The 25,665-nt window shown below is 40.2% G+C and overlaps 1 protein-coding gene and 1 long non-coding RNA gene across 2 annotated transcripts in view; both read right to left on the reverse strand.

The window, feature by feature from the left end:
* Positions 1-25,665, reverse strand: part of CCNY (cyclin Y) — a 124,334-nt gene that overhangs the window by 75,271 nt on the left and 23,398 nt on the right. The window lies entirely within an intron of this gene.
* Positions 7,335-25,665, reverse strand: part of LOC110359956 (uncharacterized) — a 41,146-nt gene continuing 22,815 nt past the window's right edge. Inside the window, exon 2 of the long non-coding RNA XR_002415542.2 lies at positions 7,335-25,310. This is a non-coding gene — a long non-coding RNA (uncharacterized LOC110359956). The remainder of the gene's footprint in view (positions 25,311-25,665) is intronic.

Raw genomic sequence — 25,665 nt, forward strand, 5'->3', positions numbered from 1 at the left:
AATACATTTTGCTGCAAAACTGCTCCAAGATCAAGTTTCTATTAATAAACAATTGAAAATATAAAGTAAAACTTGACATTTAGAACATTTCTTGTACTGCTCCTCTGAAATTCATCATGCATTACAACTAGTACTGCACAGTTAAATAGGAGTTCTCTGTTAATTTTATTTGCATCAAATGAACTGATATTCTACTATTATGCTGCCATCTAACAACACTGGCTGTTGAATAGGCTGTTGTTTTTAATCTACAGTGATCAATGGTGTGAACAACTATGTCAGCAGACTAGCAAACAGTTTTATTTTAGATCAGAAAAGCATATGCTGTGGCTTTATTTTTTCGTAAGGAGATGTCACCAATCATTAGTGACAGCGAACAAGAATATCTGGGTCTCTCACTTTCCAGCTTTGGTACCTTGATCTCTCTTCATTTTTTTCCTTGCCAAAACATTTTAGACCCTTTAGGTGTTGGTGAAAGATGTTCCTTACTCCTTGGAGACATGTTTTTAATAGGACTATCATTAGATCTTGAAGTTAGCTCAGAAAGATTTTTCAACTCAAAACAATATGGTCTTCCTCTTAGGTGATCTCTTTTTCATCTCGCCTGAATTCCCATAAGTCTATTAGCTCTGAGGAACAACAGTACATTTAGTTAAAAAGACAAATAAAAGGGGGGGGTGGAGTGGGCAAAAAAAAAAGGCATGGGGAGGGATTTCTCCATTCTGTTTAAATTTTCACAAGGAATATGGAAAAACAGCTCAAGAGGAAAATTACAACAAGAAATGCCTGCAGTGTACAGAAACAGCTGGAGGAACAAAATCAACAGGGAGCACAGACTGACTGAAGCATGTGAAGGAAAAAGGAAAAAAAAGAGCTTCATTTGTACCTCTCATCAAGCATTTCTCTAATAATTGCTTTTTAGTATCATCCTGATAGCTGGTAGTAGGCTGCAGTGACTGAAAAAGCAAATGAAGAAACGTGGCCCGTTCTCCCAAAGCAATTAAAAGCTTTGCTCTTGGGCCACTCTCTGCTGGGTCCAACAGCAACGCAAAGATGAGGAGAATCCCCTTGGGACGGGGCAGCGGCTGGTCCGAGCCCCCGCTCAGCCCTGCCAGCGACTCGCTCTTAGATTGCCATCCAGCTTCTCAGTGCCACGGAAATTAAAACTTACTGCTTTTTTCTTGCTTTTGTTTTTGTTTTTAAATGGAGGCTGAGAAAATCTTGCATCCCCTAGCTCTGCATCTAAGGAAATGCAATCATAGAATATGGAATGCAAAAATCAAATAAACCAATATTTGACCCAATCTAACTTTTTCTTTTCCCTTCACAATTTAAACAGGGGAAGGTGGAAAATGGGGCACCACAGAAAAGAAATCAGAGGACTGACAGAGTAGAATCTACAGGTAACTCAGCAATCAGGACAACCAGTTACTGAGGAAAGGGGTAAACCTGCAGGTCCATCAATATTCCCTCCCTTCCTTCTCTATTTGCTTTCTTCCTCAATCCTTTTTATATGATACGGTGATAGACAGACATAAAGTTGAATTAACCTAATTATTTTCAATATTAAAAGAAGTAAAACTGTTGAAGATGCTAATAAAAAAAAAGGTATGACACAAATGAGAAGGGAAAAAAATACTGCAAATTACCCTTACAGTGGACAAAGTATTTTGATATAACACAAAAACCATATGATTTCACTTGTAGTGGGGTTGCTTGTTGTTTTTAATAAAAATAGAGGGAAAAAAAAAAGCCTTCAGCCACTGGGGAAAATTTTTACACTAAATAACAATCTCAGCACAGTCATTCCAGATTTATATAGATTGGGTTGATTAGCTGGCAGATCAAAAGACAAAAAGCACATCAGGGAAAACAATTACAAACCAGGTTTCAGAAAAATAACAAATCAGGTATTCAAAAAGAGACGGGATCTTATTTACCAAAATCATCCTTTCTGGAGCTTGAAGGTATAAAAATAGAAACTTCTCATCGAGAGGTTTATTATATTTCATTTTTAAATAGCAGGAAGTCTGACACTTCAGACAATGAAGGACTTCACATGAATGTATTCTTCGTGAATAATTAATAAAAAGTCAGCTGTCTTGGCTGCTTTAAAAGTAGCTCAGCTCTTTTGTTTCTTTTAGCTGCTTCCCTTCTGGTAACTGAAGGCAGGCACCAACAGTTTTACCTTCACGCCAAACCAGGAAAACACTTAAATATATCAGCCGAAACTTTCTAGATTACACAGAGATACAAAATGTCACTAAGCTCTGTAATTTTTATCTCCACGAGAGAGTTAAAGTTTAACAGCTTGACTTAAAAATACTTTGAATAACAACTCAGAATTTTTTATTCTGCTCCTTATTGCTAAAATGTTTCAAGGCAATGCAAACTGGTAATGAATATTAAGAGTATTTTAATACCTTAAGATGCTTTGCATAAAGTAGGCCAAACTGTAGTTTTTTGTATTTCATAATAAAGTAAATAAACGCTATTGCTAGCACACGTCAGATTCAGCCAAACCATATAGATTTGTCAAAAAAAAGTGCAATTCAATATAAAGTTCTGTTCTAAAATGAGACATACAGTTGAGAGACTGATGGAATTTTTTTTCCACATCTTTATATAGGCAGGACCCAGATCCTCTTTGCCTTTTAGAGGCAGTAATACCTATAGTTATTACCTGAGATTTCTCCAGATATATTATTGTGTACGTTCTGAGTAAGCAAGTATTAGTATACTATACCTATAGCAATTTAATTGGTAAAAAAACAAACGAAAAACTTAGTTTGTCATTTCATACAGCCCACAAGGGTCATTTCACAATCACACTTAATAGCTGCTTCTGCAACAAAATTTCAAACACAATTTACCCTCCTAATGCATGACATAATCATTACATGGACATATTTTCTATTTAAACTGAATAAATGCAGGATCACTTAGGTGCATGGAATAGTGTGAGGGCTAATAACATTTACAGTTACGAATGCAGAACAGCAGCACCATGCTACAGCACATGAATTCAGGACAAGATTCCCTTTGACTCATCAGCCATTCTAGCGAGAAGACCACTTATCCCTTTGGCTCTGCAGGCCAGGGTGCTAAGCAGAGCCTGCAGGAGGGTTCCCGAGCTGGCAGACGGACAGTCCGACACGGTACAGCCATTTCTGCTCCCCAACGTGCCAGCCAGGGCACGGTGACACGTCAATGAAGTCTGAAAAGCTTCTTGTTTGGAGCTCTACACCACCCCAGGCAAGATTTGTGTTCCACAACAGTGACACCAGCCAGGGGGAATATCACACTACTGAGTATAACTTCAATACAAACGCTTTTATTACTAAAACCAGGTTTTGAACTGAGGGGATGTTCAAAACTCATAAACACTCCTTTCCATTCTGCTTTCCCTTCAAAATTTATTTACTTACTTCCTATCACACTTCCCCATAGTCTCCTAGTGAAATCACTCTTTTCTTTATATGAAATATTAAGAGAACTAACCTAGAAACTAATTCTCACCAGGACCAAGTCAACTCCAACAGATTCAAACTCCATGACTGCATAATGAACGGCTGGTCTACTTGTTGCCAGTTACAACAGGGCACAAAGGGATTTTGGAGCAGGGGTGGTTAATACACAGCTCACAACTCACATGTGACTCAAGAATTCAGGTGTTAACTCCCACTCCAGAAACAAGGTGGTTTTCATGAAGCACCTCTCTGAGGTTCTCCTCAAGTGGTTCTTCTGTGCATTTGCAGATCAGGACACATGGCACAACAGGCTCCTCTATCTGAAGGGAGCCAAGAAAATGTCCAGTAATGGGATTAGAAATAACTGGCACGTGACACTACAAATGAAAGGTATAAAGTAAGTAGCATGAGGTCCCAGTTAATTTCTCTTATCAGGAAATATCCTGAATCATTATCCTAATTATTATACTCTAAATTATTACTCTAAATAACCTGAGATATCCTGCTGTCTCCCATTTGTTGGACTAAGGAAACCTTCACCATTCAACAGAAGGTACGGTCTCACAACTGAAATCAATACACAAGGTGTTGTTTCATGTATGAATTTTCTATGTCCTGTATTCTGAAAAATTTACCTTAGCCTATGCTTGTAGCCTCCCCAACGCTCTCAGCTGATCACCTTATGTTTCCAATATGCAGACTTGGACCTATTACTTACAACTCGGGAAAACTTTAAGTGAACAGAAAGCCTTCAGCACAGTTCTCTGACTTGGGAAGCTCAGCCACAGCGGTTTGGTTTATGTGCAACTTCAATCAGGCCTCCTTCTCTTTGTCAGCCTTTACCCATCCCTAGCATAAACCTCCATCTCTCCAGTGATTACAGAGGCACTAGACACAACACAGAAAATACACTGGCTGTAGGAACAAATCTGCAGCACTGAACGAGAACAGTTATTTGAAAGATCTCTTCCTCTCGTCACAGAAAACAAAGTGTGCAGTTGACTGTAAAAATAAGAAACCAGTCTCTCGTGACGGCAGAAAAAATGGTTCCTCTGCCTCCAGGCAATCCTTGTTTGCTGCTCAGCAAAACCCAAACTTTACAGAGGCAACGCTTTGTTCCAAGTTCCTCGTATTCTGCATGTCCAGCTCTTCCTAAGGTCTGATTAAAAGTAATCAAGTAATCAAGTCATTGCAATTGAGTAATCAAGAGCTGTAACCCTCAACCACCAACTCCAGCTTTGCCAAGAACATAATGCTCTGTCCCTAGAAACATAAGTACCTGGGAACTTAAAGATGAGCACTAAATTAGCGAGTATTTTCAAAATCACTCTGTATATCATCTCACCATCTGCGATGTAAGGATACACCTGACAAAACTTCTGAAAGAACAGAAGAAACAAGCACTGCTGTGTAGCTTTGCCTTAGAACAACATTGGAACAGGATCAGACCTGGGCCCACAAGTGAGCAGTGGATGACAAAAACACTGAAAAGCCCCATCCATTATGTGACTGAGGCCAGAAAGAGTCCATGGTTCTGGAAAGCGCATAACAAGAGAGGAATAGCAAGATAAATTAGGTTTGAAAGGCAGCTTTAGCTTCTGACATTTCCTATTTTTCAAGTGTTTGATTTTTGGATCTTAATATTCTTTGAATGCAGCATTTATAACACAATTCATACAGATAATGCCCACTGCCCATCTGCTTCATTACATGTCCAAGAAATGTTATACAGTATTTGCTTTATATAAAAAAATTGGAGTAACAGGAGCTGTGCTTCATAATTGACCACTATAAAATTTTAAAAGCAGGTTTTTCTCTTTTGGTTTCCCAGCTGAGCATCTTTTTGCTATTGAAATATCCACTTGAAATTAAAAAACTCTCAGTCCAGAATGAAAATAAATAAATTCCCACTGCCTTATGGAAAAATGGAGCCCATACTACTAACAAATATTTTAAATATTTTTTCTAATAGCTACTGCGAATTCAAGATCTTTCATTACAAGCACAACCCTGAAAGAAGTTTTTAAACTTTATTTCATGCTGGCTTATCTATTTATTACCTCCAGAAGGCAAGAATTAGGAGATAAATACATATTTTTTTTATTGTCAGGTGAAATAATATGCTCAAGAGACTGAGTGGTTCCTCCCCTAGAATTCAGCGATGGAACAACACAACAAAAGCTATTTGGCTGTCAGCTTCCCAGGCATGCAATAAATGACACAGTCCTTTAACACACCTGTGAACTACTTGTTTGTAAATGATAAAACCTATTATGCTACTAAGTAATAACACACATCCTAATTCTGACTAAACACCAAGTAAATCAAGTCTGTGCATGAACTGAGATAGGTAAATGTTCACCCGGTATCATTTGGTCTGCAATGAAGAAGAAAAACCATTAAGCTCTCAGACCAATTTTTCCTGCTATACTTTGAAATCCATTAATTTGTGCTTTCTTATACAGTGACGTGTGTTCACCAAGTAAACAAAGCAGCTGAACTGTTGGTGTCATTTATCTCCAGTTCTTCATTAAATATCAAGCAGTGCTCATATCCCTGTGGGTTTTGTTCCTCTAAAAATTGTGCTTCCCTACACAGAATCCTTTAGGCAGATGCAGGATTGCTCAGCCCCATCTCAGGGGCCTTTCGACCGCGTGAGCATCGCATCCACACACAGCACTGCAGAGCCTGCTATGCTGCTAACGTTATATCCTGCAAACACACCTGCAAGCCGACCGAGATCATCACTATTCTGGTTTGCATCTTTGTGGTGAGCGCCAGATTGAACAGCAACACAAAGGGCTTACATGCATCTCCCAGTTCTACTGCAAATAGTAACCAGAGTAGAAATCTGTTGCCTGCACTGGGGTTAAGCAGCTAAAACTGATTTGCCCTACGCTTACAGTTAAGCATTATTAAGAGCAGCTCAAATTCATGCGAAAAAGACTGACATCAGAAGAGTGACCGAATAAACAACAAGGTTATTCTGAGAAAAGAGGTGCTATATTTCTGCAGATTTCAACGTGGAATCACACTTCATATCACAAAATGCTATCATCACATTAGTAAAATGCAGTCTTTTAACATTTAAAGCCAAAGTATGTGGCTATTTTAAAAATGTTTGTATGGTCATCTAAAAAGACACTGATAACAGAGAAAAATTGGAACAAATACAGGTAATATTCAGGCCATAAAAATAAGCACCTGAATTACAAATCTGTCTCTGACACAATATTTCTTTATTGATTGTTCCAGGTATGTGCTACATTTCACACTACTAGAGCTGCCCTCTAAGGGACCAATTTTTCCACTGTTCGTAAACTCACAGGTAATTAATGGAGGATATCAGAGAAAAAGCCTAATTACATGGAAATCTAAGGATTTGTAAGAGGGCTCAAGCAGCAACTGTCTTCATCCACCTTGGCAAAAAAGCAGGTACATAACACATAAAGAGGCTCTGGATTTGGGCAACACAAACAGGGAGAAGTATGAACGACCTGCAGAAAGCATTTTCATTATTATTATTTCGCTAAAACTGGCTTCCACAGTGAGAGTTTCAGCAAAACTCAGTGAAACTCAGGCCACTTGGTAAAGCACCACTTGGCATGCAGAGTACACTACCTAGCTCAAAGGCCCAAGCACTCTGCCACGAAGTAAAATAATGATAACAGCAGTATTTTATATATGCAACAATTCCATTATGCAATCCATTTTACTGTTTCCTAGATATGCTTCTAATTGGCTGAGTATTTAGATCAGTTCTCACTTAATTTCTGTACATATAGATCATTCACTAATATAATGTTATTATACAGACGGGGTCCTAAGTAGCCAACTACATCAAAACAGTCATCTCTTTTTCTAAAAGGGGGGAAAAAAAGAGGAAAAATAAAAGGAAAAAAAAAAAAGGGAAACAAAGAAAAAATATAGTATGTATTTGGGTAAAAATTAAGCATGAAAGTACTGAGAGTACTTACTACATTGGTCAGGAAATTTCAGCTATCATCTTTTCTAAACTGACACATACAGCAATGCCATACTTGCTTATTTTTATTGTCCACAAACAGTGTTCACAGACAATAGATGATGTCAGCTTCTTGGCTTGTAGATAAATATTAAAGCATAACACTATATTTAGCTAACTTCCTAAGGAAACTAGGCATACGCAACTGTGTTAACACTCAGCCCGCTCTCCTAATATTTTTTACACCCACAACCAACTTCAAAAATGTTGATAAAAGGCTAAATATCTCAAACGAGCAACCGGCCTGCACGTTTTGGGAAAGCTGGCAGGCAGGTGTAGGACAGGCAGCACATTAAAGACCTGGCTAAGGGGAAGGACGGAGTGATGGTTCAGCCCAAGGGGTGGCTGGGCAGCCCCTGCCATTCCCAGCCCAGGGACAGCACCTGAGTCCAATCAAAGAGATCAGAAAATGGGAGGAAGATGGGGCACAGCAGCACAGGGTGCAAGTCACAAGCATCTATTAAGATGAGCGACATTTTTAGACTTGCTGCTCATGAAACACATGTGCATATAGCAGCAGGAAGATTAGCTCAGTTGTTTAATGGGACTTATACATCCCTGATTAAAATGATCCTAAGTACTCCTCACAATCTTTAAAATATGTCCCTTGGCACTAATAATTTTACAATGAAGGCAAAATTACGTTCAGATTGAATTTTAAAAATTGACGTAAATTGCATTAGGCTATTTAATACAAATGTTCATTCTGAACAGCAATTACATGTTTATTCTCATATCCTTTAGGAACAAGGCCATAAAGACAACCTGTCTTAACAAAATCTGCAGATACAATCAGAAGCAAAGACAGGGGAGAACTACTCAACTAACGGCATCTGGTTTTCCTCTGTGTCGGTGGCCTTGTTACTGATAACCACTGTAAATTACTTCTGTATCGTCAACTGGGAAGTCACACCACCATGCGTCTGCTCCCATTAACCTGTTCCCGGTGCTAGTTTTCCTTTGCTTGCCAGATGTCCTATTTTCTTCCACAACAAATTCTAATGTTACAGTAACATACAGCATTATCTATTCAGATATCTTTTCCGGAATTTAGGTTTCCTGCCCGGTAGTCAGAGTTCAGTATTTTTCCCCACAGACGTAGTTTTTTCAGAGTTACATTATTAGTCTTCTCCCTTTTTTGTATTTATTTGTCTTGCCCTAGGGCTTTGGTTTTATGTTTACCTTTTCTCTCTTTACTCTTCCTTAGCAGAAGAGGAACTAGAGAGAACTTCACTTCTCTCTACTCCTCTAGCACTCATCAGCTCTCTCTTCACTAGGTTCACTTACTTCCTATGTTTTCTTTACCCACTTCCATCCATTCATAAATACACGTAGCACCAAGCAGACACAAAGCAGCTGCATCAGTGGCTGCCCACTCCACAGCAGCTGAGTTACCTGGATCTCCGTCACTCCAGCACCAAAATCAGTCTGAAATGAACTGGCAGGGATCACTCAAGGGCTTAAACACTGAGAAGAATGCCAGGAACAGCCACGGCACACAAAGGTGACTCGACAATGGCTTCTAGGCACTGATGTGCTCACCCAGACTCCAGGCAGCGCATTTGCTGCAGCGGTCAGATGGCCTCAGGCAGCCAAAAAGGCCCAGGGTGAGGAGATGACCCACAACACCATGACTGACTCCGAGAAAGGCAGATTTGGAGCTCCGGGCAGCCACACAGATGCTGAAGCTGAGTGGCACAGGAAAGCCTCATCAATTCTTTCACAAGGACAGGCCGTGCTACATTTGTGTTTCCAAAGCAGCTTAAAGGAGGGTTGTGGCCTAGAAAAATGGAAGATTAAAGGGGTTTGCACAAGAACAGTAAGAACATGCATGAGAACCGGGAACACACTATAATACTAAACTGCACTTATTTATCACTAATTTTCCTAAAAAAGAACAAAATCCCTCTGCTAGGATCACACTCAACTCATCTTGCTAAATAAAGCCTAAATTACGGGCTAATGATCTCAGCCTCCCTGCAGAGCTGACAGAGATGGATCTCACGCTTAGGTGTTATTGTGTGCACATTGCAACCTGGAGATACAAAACAGAAATTGACTCCATTTGGAGAAGAATTACCTCAAAAAACCTAAACCAACAACAAAAAAAATCTATTAATGTGCAATTAAACCACTACATTCTTTTGGTATGTTTGTAGAAGAACAGAAAGATGGTGAGTAAATTTTTAAAAGTTTGTTTAAAACCGAAATAGTGTGTGGCTGGAAATGGGATTTTCTCTCCAGCCTTTCTAAGCACATTGTTCTCTCTCACACATGCTCTGGAGCTTCTCCAATCTCCCCATGCTCACTGCCCTTCAAACGGTTTAATTCTTCCTAGACAGCTGGCAGCATCTTCAATTCTCTTCCCAGCAGACCTGGCTGATCCTTGCCCCCTCCCGGTCTCTGTTTTCTCTCACAAGCTCCCAGCCTTCCCACACCGCCTGCACTCCTACCATGGATAACCAGCAAGTTAGGAGAATGCACATACCAAACTTGCACCTCTCCTTCACATGTTCTGCACTGCAACATAAACAAAAGTGCATTAATACATTCTTAAAAATTAAAAAAAAATATATATATACATATATATGAGAAAGAAAGAGATATGAGAATGTTTCATTTATAAAATATCATGGTATGCTACATATCTGATTTAATAATGTGTATATTATGAATATACACTTCATATAATTCATACACAAATGGAGACAGGCATCGAAATTACTATAACCTAATAATATAAAATTTTTTATTGATCTCCGGTCTTGGTAAGAACTTCACACAGATGGTTCAGGAAACAGTTCAGGTGCTTTTCTCCTCCCTATGTGTCTGAGCCTCCAATGGGAGCAACTATACATCATCAGATACACTGCCCACTTAGACCAAGACTTTGATCTTGTAGAGACCACATCTTTGATCTTGGTGAGACCGCATCTGGAATATTGTGTCCAGTTCTGGGCCCCTCAGTTCCAGAAGGACAGGGAACTGCTGGAGAGAGTCCAGCACAGGGCAACAAAGATGATGAAGGGAGTGAATCATCTCCCTTATGAGGAAAGGCTGAGGGAGTTGGGGCTCTTTAGCCTGGAGGAGACTAAGGGGTGACCTCATTAATGTTTACAGATATATAAAGGGTGAGTGTCACGAAGATGGAGCCAGGCTCTTCTCGGTGACAAACAATGATAGGACAAGGGGCAATGGGTTCAAACTGGAACACAAGAGGTTCCACTTGAATTTGAGAAGAAACTTCTTCTCAGTGAGGGTGACAGAGCCTGGAACGGGCTGCCCAGGGGGGTTGTGGAGTCTCCTCCTCTGGAGACATTCAAAACCCGCCTGGACACCTTCCTGTGTAACCTCATCTGGGTGTTCCTGCTCTGGCAGGGGGATTGGACTGGATGATTTTTCAAGGTCCCTTCCAATCCCTGACATCCTGTGATTCTGTGAGATACCAAGACTACAGATTTCAGGAGAAAGAGGAAAAAAAAAGAGGCAGACAAAAGAAGAAATAAAAGAGAAGGTAGATGTAGGTTTTCACCTCCACAGGCATCACTCACGTTACAAATTATGTCAAACAGCAAAGCACTAGATCTTTTTCCTGTCCAACACCTTCACAGCTTCCAACTCACTGCTATTTTGTAATCTTAGTAAAACCCAACCAATTTTTCTAGCACTAAGCCAAAGCAATAGTATTTCCCAGTGTTCTATATTCAAGAGGCAAGCCTGGACATCAGGCTAAATGAAGGGTGTTTATACCCCACTGAATGAGCAGAACAAAACAGTTTTCTGAGTGATAAGCACTCCTGCAGAACACCTATCCACATTTCTAAGGCACCTAGCACTGTAGGATCTTCTGACAAAGAAGCTTTGTTCTATTTAAGTCTCCAAAGACTTTCTTTTTCAATGCTGGAACACACTGAACAGCAGGTGGGAAAAAAAATCCACATAAATGCAGATGTAGAAAAATCCTGCAAGTCCCACATTATGTTACCGGTTCCTTCTGTGCTTTGTGCACGAACGACTGGCACAAACAAGACAGAGTCCCATGCGCACAGCAGCCAGCCCGTGAACCCATCAGGGGCACATCTGAAAACACATGTACTCAGTAACTAATTGCTTTGGGAAAGAAAACAGTATCGAGGGTTACACCTGCGAGGATTCTAAGCTAATTGTAGGGCAAGTAACACTCAGCCCTGAATTACGACAGGCTTAGGTTTATTATGAGGCACCTGAAACTTTCTCCTGTTCTGTAGGACAGAACATATGCTGAATTAAAACTTTTGCTTGGGCAGAATATTTCAGCTGTATATTATCATGCCAAAACCTTCAAACAGAAAAACAAATTAAGAAACACAAGTCTTGAGGGTGAGCGCTTTGCCATCTCTTCACAACAACACACGTGTCATCCATGCTTAGCACAAGGGAAATGAGCATCACACATAATGCCTGTGAACTCACAGCTAACCTGTAATGTGTTTCCTTGTTAAAAACATATATTTACAGAACCTCATTGAACATCACTATAAAGACAGAAGAATAAACATCTTGCTGAGGTTTAAACTCTGCTGGGGACAGACCCTACTAACCCTGTTGAAATAACCACTGCAATATTGAAATACATAGTTCAAATTTTATTTTCTGTTTAAGACTACACTGACACTCCTCCAGATGACTAAAATGGGTCACAATACCTTTATTGGAAAAGGTACACATCCTTGTAAGGCAATATTAGTTATTAAATTAGCAGTTAAATTTTTAAGATATATATGTAGATGCCACATCATTCTTTGTTACTGGTAAAAATAGCAACGGTTCTGAAGCCTGAAATGTTTGCTTACCATTACAAACGGAGGTGAGAAAAAAAATCTCTGAACAAGACAGATGTGCATTTAAAAATAAAAAATGCTAGACATGACAGAGGCACACGTCCTGCCTCATTAGGTGGGATGAATTCAGGCCTGATGATCTCTTGCAAGGATATTTTCCACAATTTAGGAAACAGTTACGAATTTTAAGCTCAATGCAATATAATAATGGCTTTCTGTATGCAGAAGAGCCGACAAAACGTGTTCAACACTGTATTAAAAGAGGTAAGGTTCAGACCTGTATGAGGAATTTCTGTTCTGAACCATGTTTGTCCTATGAATCTCTCACGTTGCCAGCCAAAGCATGGGCAAGTTTTGCATTATGGTGTGTCATACAGACATTAGCGTTGGAGATCTATCTGCCATTGGTTTCACAATAGTAAGTTAAAACAAAATACATACAGGCACACAAATGTCACCTGGGTTTTTGCACTAAATAGGGCAAAACTTTTGTAGATTTGTTTATTTTCTTTATAGCCAAAAAATCCAGCCTTTAGAGATCTTCCTCTAAAAATAAAAGAGTGTTTGTTGGTTTTTTATTTCCTTATCCATTTGTGCGGGAAATAAATATTTGGCTTTCATTCACATTCAATTCCAATTACTGGCTCTCTAGTGGCTGGTCAGCAGCTCAGATGAAACCAGAGCATTAAGACCAGCAGTACCACTGCTATGCCATATTTACCAAAAAGAAACCCGTTTACCCAGCCAAAGGGTTCAAACGGAGCGGCACAGGGAACTGCAAGAACAAAGTATCCCTACCAAAAGGATCACAGAAGAAGCCAAGAAATCAGCCCTCCATCTCAGGCCAGTTCTGGACAGATGAACATTCACATCACAGAGCAGCTGACTCAGAACTGTCCCCCTTGTCACCAGGTCACCGACGGAGGTGGCGGGTGAGTGACAGTGCTGTCCCACGGGCATTTTCCTACAGAGTGGTGGAATCCATCTCTGAGGTAGTGGGAAGACCTCAGAGCAAGCCCAAAGTGACCCTAAGACTGTGACAAAGAGCTGACAGCTCGACTCCCTCTGCTGTTTTTTTTGCTAGAGATATATTTATGTACTTCATAATGTACATCCAGAAGTCTAAAGACCACTCTTAATTCTATGTCCTTCCTCCCGGGCTGCAAAAGACTGACAGACATTGTCCCTGTTCATTTAGGGATTTTTACACCCCTGCCTTCGACAGGCACACAACCAGCACACACAATGCCTTCCCACACCAGGCTTCACTACTTGATCTCACCTGGACAGCATCACTGGGGGAAAACTGCAAAAAGAAAGCACCAGCTGGAAACCTCAGACCCAAATACCCCACAGAAGTTCAAGGCACTGTAAACCTGGACCCAGACCCAAGTTTATCCAGAACATATACTGCCCAGGAGATCAAGGAAACTGGAAATTGCCAGATTCTTGGCAGACAAATTAAATATATTAATAGGTTATCGTGGCCAAATCAGGGAAAGGAAATGTGCTGGTTCTTCTCCCTGTGCCTAGCAATGTGATTTTAACTGTTGCCCTCAACAGCACCGGACGCTGGATCCCCTCCCAGGAGCCCCCCTTACGGTCTGCTTCTGGAGAGAGTTACAAGTCCAGCACAATGACTGAAGGCAATTAAAAATTGCGGTTTCATTTAAATCAGGGCCAATACACATGCAGACTTGGCCTGCAATAAATACTCCCTACAGCGGCAAGGAAGGTCAGCAGAAGACTCATGTCAAGGAGGTGACCACAGGGACTCTGTGCCACCCGCAGGAGGACACCCTGGGGCCATCGCTGTGAAACCACACCCAGCTTTCATTGAGAACAGGAAAAACACACACCTTCAGCAAGGTCTGTAAACCAGACACTGGCACTGGGCTCAGCCGGCCAAACGGGTTACAAGCACAACCCATGAAGGACGAGCAAGGACCCCCCACACACTGCGATGGGCACACGGGGATGCACATCTGCAGCTGGGAACCTGCACAAAAAGAGGGTGAAAGGGGGAAAAAAGGAGAACTCTTCATAGGGCAGGTGAAGATCAGAATAGGAGCACAATACTGCATAAAGGCAATAGCTTACCTTAAGAAAATGAAAATCTAATGCTGTAAGCCAGTATCCACTGCTGTAATAAGCTGTTATTGTTGTAGTTTGCCTTGAACAGTGTCACATTTTAACAAATTGATCAAAAGATTACCTAGTTCTGCAAGGATTTCCACCTGACAGAGAACACTATTTTTCAGCACCAAATGTATTTTTCAGCAATTTTAGTTCAACTTTTTACCTTCCAGAGCAGCAATTCGACATGCTAAAATTAAATAATGTTCCCTTTCCACCAGAGGTGACAAAACACATTAGTGACAGCTGTGTCCCATAAACAGAGCTAAAAACTTTATCTCGCATAACACTTCAAGATGGTTACAATAAAGATAGTTCTGCACTAGAAGAACAGAAGCCTGGAAAGTAGGCACTTGGCATACCATGTTAAAAAATGCTTCTATTAGTATTTTTGGTTTGTACTGCTCCGACTTAATTCTATCCAGCTCCTGTTACTACTTTGCATGTGTCAACAATCACTCGAATATTTAGTTTTCCTTACAAAAGCTGGGCTGTCTGCTCTCAGTGGTCACTAAGTAGTGAAAATCATGGACAGAGGGGACAAATTTACTGCGTCAGAGAGCTCATCTTTGGAGACTCAAGCTTTGAGCGCATGGAAGTTCAGTCAAGTCCTTTTCAAATTTATTTTCTATCGGTGCATCAAACAAACAAAAAGTGGGCTTATCTCATTAAATCTATTCCTTTAAATTACTCCTTACATCAGGCTTCACTTATACTTGAAAAGGTAATTTGTTACTCTTTGGACACTAACTACTGAACCACAAAACATGCTCTTCTACGGAGGTAAAACCCGTGTTACTCCACATGCACACTCTGTGCTGGCTGCTTAAAACAGAGTAAGATAGCAAAATGAACCACTATGGTGAGCCACTGAAAAACATCCCTAATGACCTTACCGCGCCTCTAAAGCTGAGAGAAAACCAATTTAATTAGCTCAGTTGTTTCGTGATGTCAAAAGGGACTTTGACATTTTTTCAGCTGAAATCGGAACAAACTCATACACAAAAGAGATACTGATTTTAAAAGAGAGAAAGGAAACAGTTCATAGCAGATGCAAAATGGGAGACCACAAAGGTAAAGTGACTACATAGACCTGGCTTGTCCCTCTGCAGCACTCCCGCAGGATGCACTGACTTTGATGAGATCCACACTGGCCAAACAGAAGGTAAAAATCACACCAGACCTCGGGCAGCTGTTTCGTGCATTCTATACAGCAGGCACAAACTTGTAGGAAAAGCACTTGCCCTGACGAGACAATCTGAGGGAAATTATATATTACTCCACCAGCAATTCCTCTTGTTCTAGTTCTGATATTTTCCTTCCTATGAGCAGAAGCTCATATGTATATATATATATTTCATCTTAAGTATCACTGAAACTCTACAGGTCTCTGCCACCTGACAAGCACCATGGCCCATTCCATAGGATGTTACAGCTTGAGAAAAGCAAACACGCACAAGATCTTTGTCAGGAATATATATTTAAGGTACTTTTCCTCTACTTTGAGGACTCAGAATAAGAAAAAAAGCATCTTCGAATAAGACAGATGAAATACACAACATTCTCTTGATAGGTACTTAAAGCAGAATATTGAGCCTTGCACAACTGAAATCATAAAATGTAACAAAACAGAACAACGCATCTTATGCAAGTAGAATTACTGCTGACCACAAGAAATTGAACAAATTCATCCACAGAAACGTGGTGCTTATTTTAGGAATACTCTTAATACAAAATTAAAGATCTCTTTCTCAAGGAAAGAAACAGAGATGAAAACATCTGGGGCTACTGGTAAGAGAAACAAGTTCCTTAATGAAACAGAACTGCCTTACTAAAATGAAGGAGCAAATTGTAGCAATGGGACCTCTAGGGAAAAGCAGAGAAAGGCAGCACAGAAAATTGTGTTGAGCAGCACCACGTAAAAGAGTTTAAACCTTTTATTACTAAAACCTGAAAAAGGAAATATATGTATAACTTCCAGATACATCAATTTCACCAGGAGAGAACAGGAACTGGTTCTCATCAACATTCTAATAATGGAAAAATGCCCAAGGGAAACGAACCTGTAACGCAGCAGAAAGCAAACGTTTCAAAAAGTATTTGTGGCAACAAGGTGCAGAGAACCCAGACCAGCAAAGCAGCGAGCACCGGCGGGAAATGGGGAACCCGAGGCAGCAAGGACAGTCCACACATACCCATGTAACAGACAAACCGTCAGAAATAATAATTTAAAAAAAAAAGGGTCAGATCACAGACACCCTTCCTGCAACTGCTGGGAGACGTGAGCACAGAGGGGCAATTGGAGACGGATGTTTCAGAGGCTTTGTGCTGCCCTAGAAGAACACAGCGATCTGTGGTCTTCTGCTGGTGGAAATGAAAACAAAGACACTCCAAGGCTTCAGAACAACATCGGCAAAAACACTGTGGGTAGTTTGGTGGGGTTTTTTTGTTTAAAGATTTTCAAATAATAATCGGCATCAAAAGGGAACCTGAGTGCTTTGTCTCATCCTATCAGCACGGTAAGTTACCAACTCGTGTGGCTTCTTTCTGAAGCAGAGTCCCTCCTGCGGCACGGCCCCAGCTCAGCCGCCCAGGAGGACAAACAGACACTTCCCCACAAGGAACCCACGTGAAAGGGATACGTATACATCATCTCCAGCACCCCAAATCCACAACCCGAGGCACAGACTATCCAATTCTATCAATATCAATTAACTAATTTTTCAAGAAGACTCCGAAGATACGGGGGCAAATAACAAAACAAAGCCAAAGCAGATTAGCAGGTTTCTGTCTGGCCAAAGAATGAAAAGCAGCCATAAAAAAGGAACTGGTTGCACACAACATTTTTCAAGTATTTATAGGAAATAGTTACTGGAAACCCACAAGAAGACACCTCTTTCCAGAGAGGAGACAGTGACTAAAAAAAACCCAAAACAAAACAAAAAAAACACAACAACCACCACCACCAAAAAAAACACAAACCCCATTACTGGTGAATGTACAGGAAGACAACAGAGTCCTCACACTTTTTTTCTTTCTCCATGCACTTTACCTACTTCACCTACAAACACTTTCATAAAAGCACAGGAAACAGCAGTTCACAAGAAAAAGTACACAAGTTCAGGTAAGTCCAGAAACATAAAATTAGAACATAAATACAAACAAATGAACAACTTTGAACTTAACTGCCCAAGAAAGGTATAACAAAGAGAAAAATTTGGGATTAATGATTTCAATTGTTTCCACTATAAATTATTCTTTCTAAATATCAAGGATCTAATATAGTTATCTTACTATTAAGTCAACTTTTTTTAGAATAGCAGGTTCCATAACGAAATAAGTATACATTTCCAATCCTCAAATTCTAGTTCTTTCTTTAAAATAGTAATAATAGCAACTACCCAGTGAGAAAAGTGGATTCAAGTGAGTCCCAGGATGCACGGGCAGCCCATTATACAGTTCATCCCACCCAGCGTTTGTTCCCCGAATAACCCCTACAGAAGGGGAAAATGGTCAGATTGCAGAATACAGAACAAAGGTTTGTCTGACAAAAACAATGTATATATACTTACCTGCACTTGATTCTGAAGCACAGGAAGCCACAAAACCTTATCAGCTTTAAAGACTCTTTAAAGGCATATGGAAATTTAAAGAACGTTGAATGTTTTGAAGAATCATCCAGGTATATAAGATGGGATGCCAGCATGCTTGATTGCCTCAGGTTGATTTTTCTCCACAATTCAGTGTTTTAAAAGAAAAACAGCTTCAAGATTTCATGTAATCCAACCAAAAATCTCCACATCAGGGGTACTTAGATGACTTGGAGGCCTAAGACAGATACCACAGCAATATGCACAGATTGAGACACGATTAGCAGATGCCAAAGTCCAACACAAAGAGGCTATAAAAGGCCACGGCTCTTTTACAGAGCAGACAGGACAGCATGACAGGATGGCTACAACAGCACTGTTGTGTACTATTACATCAAAAAGATTTCCACTCGCTGCGATCTCCGTCTCCTGTCACTAGCTATAAATCGCATCGACCCCAAAGCACTAGGAAACACAACACGCTAAGTGGATCCTCCACTAAAAGAAATCAATTCAACCACAAGCCCGTATTCTGGTGTTGGCAAATAGTTTCTCGAGATGTAAGAGTCAAAAGCAGACACACTAATGCTGTATACGGTAGGAGCTCAAATAATCCAGGCCTGAAGAAGCAGGAAGCATGAACCTTGCCAGGGAAGTAAATACCAATTTTAGTCCCAAGACATAAGCAAGTAATATACTGTCTACTTGGTCTCATTTTGTAGTGGACAATACCACTTAATTCATTTGCAAAACCAAGCTTCCACCTACGCAAGCCTCTACATTAAATCTAGGTCTAAGATGGTGGCCAATCAAGATTATAATATAATTTGTTACTAGATATAGACAGAAGCAAAGATTTAGCATTGGGCTAAAAATTCCAGTCATGCAACCTTAGAAGCCCATGGTGCATCCCCTCAAATCTTCAAACTGCTTCACTGTTGGTGATCAGGAAATGACTAATGGTTTTCACCTGGGAAAAGGCCTGCAGTAGCTGGCAGGGATTGAGGTGAAGAGATCCCTACTGACATAGTCTATAACTCCATAACAATCTGAATCATGAAACTGCATTACAGTTGTTGATAAATTACAATAATAAAAGCAGGTTATGATAGCAGAGGAGGAACTGTAAGAAATATTTTCCCATATAATAAAGAGCGCATCTAATATGCCATTGGATTTTTTTGCAAGTTAGAAAGTATCTTACTGTGCAAGTATTTCTACCAAATAAACTGTATAAGCTAAACAAAAAAGTTACACTTATTGAATAAATGAATTATTCAACAAGAGTCAGAGTGGCAGTTTATCAACCTTGCAAAGTATTATATATCTACACTACTAAATATTTTAAAATAATCCAACAACAAAATCTGCAGAGAATCAAGAATACTATCAGTGCATTTCTAATGAGAATGCTGCTCTGATGTGCATCTGTGTTATGGAAGCAAAGACTTCTTCCCTGAACAGAAGAAGACATGATACTTCACAGGACCAATCAATCTAAAAGCAAAAAATGCAACAATTAGTGTAGCATGTTCTTGGACTTTGAAATCACATCCTAAAAGATTTCCTGTGCCATTAAAGGCATACAGCTACGTAGTAACTTGCAGGAGTTCATTTCCTCTTACACTGTGCCCAAAAAAATTTTGAGGGCAACCCCTAATCACAGAATCACAGAACCGACTGGGTTGGAAAAGACCTCGGAGATCATCGAGTCCAACCCTTGGTCCAACTCTAGTCCGTTTACTAGATCATGGCACTAAGTGCCATGTCCAATCTCAGCTTAAAAACCTCCAGGGATGGCGAGCCCACCACCTCCATGGGCAGCCATTCCAATGCCTGACCACTCTCTCTGTAAAGAATTCTTTCTAATATCCAGCCTAAATTACCCCTGGTAGAGTTTAAGCCCATGCCCCCTTGTCCTGTTGCTAACTGCCTGGGAGAAGAGACCAATCCCCACCTGGCTATAACTTCCCTAATACTATTTAAGTTAAAGAAGATGTGTGCAGAGGAGAAGTTGGAGAGAAGATGTTGAGAGGGAATCTTAAAAAAAATATTTCACTAATTTTGCTTCAAAATTATGACAAGCATCTTCCAAGGAAGATGATAAGTATACCGATGTCTGAAAGATAGAACATCCTGAAATTGAGAAGTTTGGGAAAAAAACAAAACACCACCAAAAACCTCTTTATCAGCAGTCATTGTAAAAAAAACCAAAACAACTAATATTAGGCTGTATATCATATATAATGAAAAAAACATGCAAAGTAGACAATTAACGGGTAAAAAAAAAATCTACAAAAGCCATTTTGATCTCTAATTCTTTCAGATAAACTTCAACCACTCAAGTCTGTCAACCATTCCTTATGTCAACTATTCTCCACATAATTCATCCCAGAAAGAAATCTCAGGCCCTGAATTCTTCTTAAAATACTCTCCAATCCACTCACAGTTTATTTGGGTAGGAGAGTGAGGAGGGGAAGGGCAGAAAGAGACACCAACTGTTGGTTACCCAGATGGAGAGTCCCCCTGCTTCTTGCAACAAAGCTGAGAAGGAAAACGGCTTTGAATTCTTGTTGTGAATCCCCATAAAGCTAAAATTTAAAGCCTGTACATCCCAAAGAAGATAAAGGTTCATCCTTCCCTTAGCCAGCTATTAATGTGAACAAGCTTCTGAAGTGAGGGGTCATGCAACCAAGGAAACAGAACAGTCAAGACCTCCCAGCAAGATCTAAACCAATGCCATATGGTAAGTAATGGGAGGACGTTTTAATTTCCGAGAACACTTAGAAGCTTTTGTTCAGATCTTGATGGAATTTACCACAGCTTTTGTTCTTCTCAGGAATCACTGCCCATTTCATCTATCTTTACCATAAAAGCAACTTCTGCTAGAACACTATGTATTAGGGTCTAACATTTTCAGAAGAGGAGACAAACATTTATCAAAAATTAGGTACTTCCTCAGCCTCAGGCATATTCAATGAAGCAGGACAGAAGTCCACAGCGCGAGAGGAGTTGAGTTCTTCTCATCTGCAGCGCAACAAGCGGTGACACTAAGAAATCATAAGAAAGCGCCCCCAATTCAGGTGACGTTTGCAAGAAAAGTAACAGAAACCACAATTACCAACCACCATTTGCAGTTAATGTACATCTTAAAAACAACATCACCACGGGCCACAAATTAGCACCATGTTAGAAAGATTATAGAATCACAGAAGAGTGAAGTATCATTTATGTACCATGATCTTCCAAAGTAAAATCAATATACAACCAAAGACACTTTTAAGATAGCAAAATTAAACAGAAAAATAAAAGCATGTTCAGAATGGAGAACTTTACTTTAACTTTTGAGAAAACACATACTTTCTTTAAATTATTTTTTTAAATGGTAAAGTTGTAGCAGATTCAACTTGCATATTGCCTTGATGCACAGCTTAGCCCTGTAAAAACTGTATTTACAGAAAACAGCTGGGACAGACGTCAGAGTTGTTTCCCTCCTACACCTCAGTCACCTTATTAAAATGAAACCTCAGTGCAAAATTCAAACCCCGTTTAATAAGCATAGCTCATTTTGTCTTGAAGAAAACTAATTAATCCCAAAGCTCTACCAAAGCTTAATATAAGCTTGTACAGGGTTAAGAAAGGCAAAAAGCTTCGAGCTTGTCTGTGCTGCACACTCTTCAAATACCAAAGTCCATCAGGAAAAAAAAAAATAAATGAAAGCATCTCAAACAAATGAGAAGGAAGTATAATCTACACATGAGAAAATTAAAAAATAAGGCCAAATCAGCACTGTAAGTCTCAATTTTCTTATTCCTTTTTTAAAGAGCTGTGTAGTCTCTATATTGCTGCATTTAATTGTGCAACAATTCCCACCTGATCAGAAGCGCAGTTAGAAATACAACCCCTTTCCAGAACAAGGCAGAAACAGTGTTAAGATACCAAAGTTCCCTGCTGGGCAACTCTCCAGAGAAAGGCTGGGAGCGCCGGGATTCCCTCCCTGTGCCTGAGCGCCCAGTGCCAGGGGAGCCCCCGCTGCCCCTCGGTGGCCACCCCCGCACACACAGACCGGGGCTCCTGCCCCAAACCCAGTGAACGGGAAGGATCGTGGATGGCTTCAGGTGCTCTGGTGAGGTGTGGCTGACCCTGTCACACCTCTGCCAGCTCACCTGGCCAGGTCACTTGAAACGATGGTGGCTGCTTGAGCAGAGCCAGCAGCTCCCCCAGGCAGAGCAAGTCGCCCTGAGCCCCATGGCTGAGGGTCCAACAGGCGTGGAGCAAGATGTGGGCACCCGTAGCACCACCACCCGCCGCTTCCTGACAGACGTGTTCTTCACGTGCCAAACCCGGGCCCGACACCGAAAGGCAAAGCTGTGGCGGTGCCAGCCCTTCCCGAGGCTGCGGGCAGGAGCCAGGCCATGGGCACAGGCTGCTCCTTCCCACCGCGTCCTGACCCCTGCGGCACACGCACAACCTTCCCTTCGTCTCCATCATCCCTTCAAAGCCATTTACAAGCGTTCTTTGAGACAAATACGTTCAGCTCCCTTTAAGAACTAGAAAGGTTATAAATTGGACTGGTTTCTTTCTGTCTCGGCTCTCACAGGTTCTGTTGGTTTATGGCATACGTGGTAGAGATAATGCACCAACACAAAGCACAGGCTGTCACGAGCGATAGCACGGACAAGCCTTATTGCGGCTAAATTATGTCCCAGAGGCTGTATGACAGACAACTTCCCCTCTATTATCATCAGAGTAGCACACAAACAGGAGAGAAAAAGCACAAAATACCGCCAGCTCCTTCTGAAAGAGTGGGGAATAACAGCGGTTGAATAAATGGGCTGGATGGGGAAGATTACTGATTGCGTTTCAAACTGATTACTGATTACTTAATGGAATAAAAGACTAGGAAATAAAAATATGATTTACCACTCTGGTAGTGATTAAATTTACCACTCAAAGACAGTATGTGAGAAAGCAGAGCACCCAAGAACCACTGACAGCAGTATTTCGATAAGCGCTGGATTCTTAAGGAAAAAAAAACATAAGTCCAAATTGCAGGGGCACATACATACATAGTAGATGTAATATAAAGTATTATTAAAGCCATAGTAAAATCTAATAGCTGGAAGCAGTGACAAATACATTTAGATAAAAATTAAATTGCTTTCAAAGATTAATTATTCTTACATTTAAATGTATTTATTGATCTGGTGATTCTTCTAAGTGTTCAAATTAAAGATGAACGTTTCCAAAGTTAAGGGTAGACACGTTCTTCAGTTTCATTTTGCTACCACAAAGAAAAAAGGGAACGTATGAGGATATATGCTTGGATGGGATGCCTGAAGAAAAAGCCGTTCAAAATACCCAAGCCATTTGCAATGCAACAGTGATTATTAAATGATTTGCAGCAAGTCATGTCTATGTCAAATCCCTGAGAGCAAAGACTAAGCAGGAGTGGGTCCTATACCCAGGCTTCAGGATTTTGAAATACAACCACAAGACAGTCAGCAGACACTTTCAGGAGGTTCCTTGCCATGCTCTTGCCACTGACATATTCCACTGTGACACACGGGCTCAAAACTTCGCTCCTTAAGACAGCAATTTAGAAACTGATTTTACAAAAATATTTCAAGTAAAGCATATAAACAATCCTTTATATTATAAATTCAAACTGATGTTTTATTTTATTTGGAGAAATAGGGTTTATCCCTTAGTGCCGACATAAGGCCACAGCCACTGACTTCCATGACACAAGTAATAACCTGTTTAATAATCCAATCCTTATCTGAGGCTCTCTGAAAATCTTTGCAAACCTAATAGTAGCAATGTTCTGTTTCAGTGAAAGCCTACAGAGAGTTAGCACGGGTGGTAAACTCTGCAGAATCTTCTTCTTCATGGTAAATTAACATCAATCTAATCTCCATCAAACATAATGCTACTTTAAAGCCTGTGCCTGCTCAGACTGATACAAATGGCAAAAACTCCCCTCATAAATGGTACAGGCTCATAAAACCTTGCATCTTAATTAAAAGCAAAGAAAAACATGTAAATGAGAACAGAGTCATGGCAAGAAATGAAATTATAATGGAGCTGCTTTTATAGCTGGAACGTAATAGTTATAAGGCAACTGAGCAACTGCAGGAATTCTCTGTTTAGATGCACTCCAGTGTAACAACTCACCCATTCTAATACTATTAAGAGAAAAGAGACACTAAATTTGACTCTAAGGATAGAAATATCTTCAGGTGATCTAGGCCATAACTGTAATGTATGTGCAAATGTTCCATAGATCAAGACACTGTACCAATTCAGGCTATTCACAACAGAATACACTTTATGAATACTGTTTAAGGTTGTTTCTATTTCACAGTCTTTGTATGGTGGTATTTATTTTCCTCTTTCCCAAGCCCTAAGCACATTAGCTTCAGAGTAACATGTAAAGAAAAACCAGACTGAAGAGAATGCAAGGAGAAAGTGTCCTCTAACAACTAGACAAACTCGCAGTGTACTTTCTAAACCTTCTATACGTTTTCTAAACCGCAAACTCCCAGACTAATAAATCCCTTATGATCTGAGCTCTATTTTCAGTTTTTCACATATGACAACTTTTAATAAACATTAAAAATGTAAACTAATTTAGAACTAATTTATTTTAAAAAGTTCCCAAAACATTTTTCATTTTCAGACAGAAGGAGAAAGGAAGGCTGGAGAACTGCAGGCAACATTTTAATTTCTTATATATCCTACCACACACATTAGCGCTTGTAAGGCAAGAGATTCCTCATCTCCTTGTGACTACGCACACAAATCAACTTTCTTCTGCTGTTCTAGCAGACGTATTTCTAAATGTACCAAAAATATTCTGAAGGCCACATTTACAAGGAACACCCACCAGAAGCAAAAGGAATTGTTACATTGACGTGGTTTCTTTCATCCCGATTTGAAACCATGCTGAGATGCAACGATAACAAGAAACACAGAAGGCAGAGTTTGTCACCGTTCTTAGCTGCATTTTGACATCTGTTTCACAGCTCTTGGAAAGCCCATTTCCATTAATCTATCATGAGAAACGACAGGAGATAAAATTCCCAGGCTGCAGAGGGCATTAGGAGACTTTCCTAGCTGATTGTACATTAAGAAAGAACTGTAACAGCCAAATTAGGTTATTGTGAATAGACGGAAGATGCTGTAATTCTGTTCCTCCTTTTGTCTTAATGGAGTTATTTACGTTGATCTCGAAGGCAGACCACTCACCAAAGACATCACCAGCCACCTGACACAAGGAAACACAGACAAAGAACAGAAGGTGACATCCTGGTCCCATTCAGCAGAAGCAGGTCTGTGCTTCCCTGACATAGCCCACAAATTACCATTTGTAAAAGTTTGCATATATTACTCCTGCTGCACATTAACATTTAAGCAGATTCCACCAAACAACCCAGAAATTCATTATCAAATCTAGGTAAAAGAGAAACTATTAAAGGCCTCATGACAGAGAACTTTAAATGACTTAAAAGCACAGTCTTTGCAGTATTTATGCATTTAAAAATCAAAACAAAACCGTTTGTCACGCAGTATCATTAAAACTCCAAAGCTGAACACTTTCCTAAGATTAATATCCTAAATCA

The sequence above is a fragment of the Columba livia genome, chromosome 2, assembly GCF_036013475.1.
Source record: "Columba livia isolate bColLiv1 breed racing homer chromosome 2, bColLiv1.pat.W.v2, whole genome shotgun sequence".
In the NCBI taxonomy this organism is placed as follows: Eukaryota; Metazoa; Chordata; class Aves; order Columbiformes; family Columbidae; genus Columba; species Columba livia.